The following is a 4,606-nucleotide window of genomic DNA, read 5'->3' on the forward strand; positions in this document are numbered from 1 at the left end:
GAAGATGATTAGTTCCTAGCTCCCATCCATTTAGCCTCCCTGAACTAGGGGTTAGAATGGAGTACAGGGAAGTCCAAGAGGGATGCCAGGAAAATATAACCTGCCCAAAGACATGCATAGTGGGTTTAACAGGTTCTATTTAGTCTATTCAAGGCTATCCAAGGGACTGAACCCTTTTTCCAAACCAGGTGCAGCACTTTGAATTGCGCCTATAAAACCAGAAGTAGCTCCTATTATTGTGAAACATTGGAGCTAATCAATAATCTTTAGCTACAAGTAAAATTCTAACCTCCAATTCCATGGGTTTTTAAAAAATCCATGTAATTATTTAACTATCAAAATCATTACATTGTTGTTGATTTTTTAAAAAAAAGAATGCCACCAGTAGATGGTCTGTGATACAAAACACACTAAGCTGACTATAATATCAATTATCATAAATCAGCAGAAGCAGCATGAAGTATAGAGTGAATCAGGACTTGAAGCATGTGAAATTTCTCCCCAACATTTTAGGAGGATACTTACATTCAAATATAAAACAGTGTTAATATTATAGTTGTACCACTGAAAGGAGCAACAGTACATTTGACAAGTTATATTTGTAACACAATGCAGCTATAACTTAATTATCAGAAAAGAAAATTATTTACAATTATCTAGTTATTTGCAAATAGTTAACCCAAGCTCAAAATATCTGTGTTACTAAACACTGATGCTTCATTTTGTTAGAGAACCCAAGCTTCAGAAGATGGTGATCTTTGGCAGAAGAATCCAGTGGAAGTTTCTTTCAATTTTAACTGCTTTCCATTTACCAGAGGAGCTTCTCTATCTTTTTGCAGCATTATATTTTTAAATCCATGAGGCAAGAAAATCTAGATCCAAGAACAGAAAGCCTGGTCTGAAAATAGATTTCAGCGGAAATATTATGATGCAAAGGTTTCACACTTCCCTCGTGCTAATTTGCAAGCAGTTATTTCAGTTTCTTCAGCCTTCAGCTGTGACTATAATTTAAGAAAGCACACATTTACCTTTACATTCATAAAATAACAATTGACATCATCATCTTGTGTAACTGTGCTAAAGCCCTAAAAGCCCACATGCTTGTCCCTCATAAGGTTTTGTGTCACCTGGGCATAGCCTTAAGATGCATTACACAGCAACAAAGAAGAATGGCATGGAATGGTGATATAATGAACTCATTTACATTGGAGGTGTTTGTTTTATTTTCAGGCTCTGTTTGGGTTGGAGCCTGAAATGGAAAACATAGAATTAAAATGAAGTATGTTAAAGAGTTTAGAAGTTTGGTGAAATCTGACCAGACATTCACTTCAAAGTGTAACTTAAGCATAATCCTCATTAGGCTTGTGCCATTCAACTGGCTTTTGGTATCCAAATTTAGATGGGTACCCAGCTCCATTTTTGGGAGCTTCCCAAAAATCGACTAATGGAAAAATATATTTTTGACTAGGAAGCTGAAAGATCTGGGAAGATCCAGTCCAATGGTGGGAATGGGGAACTTACAATCTGCTCCTTTCCATTCCTGGGATCTTTTCATTTCTTCCTTTCAAGGGAGCCTGGGTTTGAGCAACGGGATTAAGGAAGCATCTTTCCTGGGACCCTTTCTATCTTCCTTTCAAGAGAGTCTGGGTTTGAAAAATGGGGTTAAGGAAGCATCCTTCCTGGGACCCTTTTCTTTCTTCAAGGGAGCCTGGGTTTGAAGAATGAAGTTAAGGAAGCATCCCTCCTGGAACCCTTTCCTATCTTCCTTTCAATAGAGCCTGGGTGTGAAGAATGGGGTTGAAGAGCAGGGTTAAGATACACAAACTATATCCAGGACCCATGCCAAACATTCTCTGGCTTAGGGCTCCTTGCCTTCCCAAACTAAATTTCCCAGATTTCTGTGTTTTCTCAGTCTCTTTCCCAGTGAACTCTCTCTGTTGTTTCCCTTCCTATTGGTGAGAGGCCATTAATTTAAAGAGGAATTGCAGCTTTTTTTTTTTTTACTTTGCTTTGCTTACTTGTGCTGAAAATGAAACTGACTTTGGTAGGCTTCCAAGATTTCCAAAAATGGAAACAAAAAAGTATTGGGTAAGTTTCTATTCTTAAGTTTTGGCATAGGCCACGCCCATGTATCAGTTATTGTACAAATTTAATGAATTTGATATAACTTATGAGGACTAACAATAATTTTACACAGCCTATTAGTTATCCCTCCCAATTTGGTGTCATCTGCAAATCTGAGATGCATGCCCTCTGTTTCATTATCCAAGTCCTTGCTAAAGATGTTAAATAGCACTGACTGAGGACAAAACCTTGTGGCACCAGGATGAGGAGGAACCATTGGTAAGCATCCTTTGGGTTCAACCAATCAACCTATTCCCAACCAATTTAACAATAATGTTGTCTGTTAGAATATTATGGGGAACCTTGTCAAAAACCTTACTGAAATCAAGATATTCTACATCCATAGCAATCCCTTCCTCTACTAAGCTTATAATCCTATAAAAAACAGATACAAGGTCAGTCTGGCATGACTTATTTTTGAGAAACTAATGCCGAGTTTTAATGAGCCTTGCTTTCCCTTTTAAGTGTTTACAGATTGACTGTTTAATGATCTGCTCATAACCAGGTACTGTTCTGCACTTTAGATCATACAGGGAATTAATCACAGATGGCATTGGTCATTTTGGCTGTGGATTACCAGAATGAGTTACAGTCCAACATATCTAAAAAGGCTGATCTAAGTTAAAATAATCATGTAATTTTGTAGAGGTATTTACACAGATTGTATTATGTTTTAATTTTCAGCCAATTCTAATATAGAACATAAGCGACAGAGGGGTTATAACTATTTAAATTATTTAAATTTATGATAACAGAGACTATGGATCTCTTCCAATGAGCAGCTGAAATTGCCATGGATCATGGTGATTCTAGCCATACATGTCTAGAGGTGTGGGAAGCTGTCACCCACATTCCACACAGTCCCGGCTTCCTCTTACCTTATAACATGGGGAAAGTGCCTGCTGGCCAGCTTTCCACATTAAGTGCAATACAACCACGGGAACCACCCCAGAAGTACTTCTTTGGTGTGTGATGGGAGCTAGCAATTTCTGTGGCAAAGCCACTGCGGAACTGGAGTTGCCACTGACATTTGCCCTGTGTGAAGAGGTCCTAAGGCAAACCCTACAATTTATATTCCCTGTTTCTGGAAAAAGAGACCCTCTAACACTCTGAAAGACCCTCCCTTGTCAATATTCATGCAAAAAAAATCAAGCAAAGCAGACTAAATTTGCAAGGTATGTCTTCTTTTACTTCACATTCATCCTCTTTTCTTTTTTTCTCTCTTTTGGTTGACATATATTTCCAAGTCAGATATGACTGCCAGTCTGAGTATTATCAGCATTGTATCAGGGAGAATATACATGTGTTCCTTTAATAAATGATACTGGTAATGCATCTTCCCCCTTCAGATAATTCCTTTTTCTTGTCTTCTTCTCTTTTCCCATCTCTGCGTTTTGAATCTGACACAGACATTTTTCATTTTACCTTTGAAGTTGAGGGAATATTATTCACTGTATTGTAGGTGTCATGGTAGATCAAAGAAACACCTGAAATGAAAAGTCTTTGACTTGGCGGCAAATACATGATTGGCATTTGGCATAAGAGCTTTGTTGAAGCACCTTTAATATTTATTCCTTTATTTAATTTTTTTTTAAAAAATAGGTGGAGGAAAAAGTATTTGGTCTTCCTTATGAATGGGTTCAACTCATGCGATTGACAGATAGCAGTCCTCAAAATGAAAGGACCCTGATCTAGCAGAGTAGAGGCAGAGATAGTTGGGCCTAAAAAAGCAATTTTCCACTAAGAGGCTTTGGTGCCAGGAGTAAGAACAGGAGCAATTAACTATCCTTGTGACAATCCACATAACAGTTAGTCTATTTCATTGATTTTAATTTTTCCAGCTATTTTTATCCTGAGCAAGAGGAAATAAGAGTGCATGTGCTCAAAGCATATTTGAACACACCTAGTTGAACCTGTTGATTCTCATCCTGGATGACACCTTTCCCCAACCTGGTTTACCCATTTGCCCTACAGCCCAGTCATCACCAACCAATGGCGTTCTCATAGGGACTTATGATGAAAAGCATATGCAAAGCTACATAAGGATGATCTATACCAGGAGTGAGGAAACTTTTTTCTGCCAAAATTCAATATTAAAAATATACTTACCTGGCAGGGGAGACACCATGATCACAAAGGTGGTTTTCCCAGGGTGAGGCTCATCCATTGCACTCTGGGTGTGCTGACCCCTGTGATTTCCCTAAATGCGGGAAACTCGACTGCATAATTTGTGATAGTGGGGAACTGCATTCACGTGTTCCCATGAAAAAAAATCAACATTACAAATTAAATGAAAGTTCCAAATGCTATTCAGCACAGACAGTTTTCAAAAACAAGAGCAGAAGAAGAAGAGAAACCTGGAATTGGTTTGGGCCTCAACAGTAAGTGGCACCAAGCCCAAAGAAGAGTTACTTGGAGGAACAACAGAAATTGGATTAAGTGTGTGACTAGGGTAGGCATTCTTCCTGTTGCTAGGCTAGAT

General features: G+C 38.3%; 1 non-coding gene across 1 annotated transcript; it reads left to right on the plus strand.

Moving 5' to 3' along the window:
• Positions 1-4,225: 4,225 nt before the first annotated feature.
• On the plus strand, positions 4,226-4,389 carry LOC132775235 (U1 spliceosomal RNA). Its single transcript, XR_009631468.2, has one exon. It is a non-coding gene; the product is annotated as a U1 spliceosomal RNA (small nuclear RNA).
• The last annotated feature ends 217 nt before the right edge of the window (positions 4,390-4,606 follow it).

This window comes from Anolis sagrei, chromosome 4 (assembly GCF_037176765.1).
Source record: "Anolis sagrei isolate rAnoSag1 chromosome 4, rAnoSag1.mat, whole genome shotgun sequence".
Taxonomy (NCBI): domain Eukaryota; kingdom Metazoa; phylum Chordata; class Lepidosauria; order Squamata; family Dactyloidae; genus Anolis; species Anolis sagrei.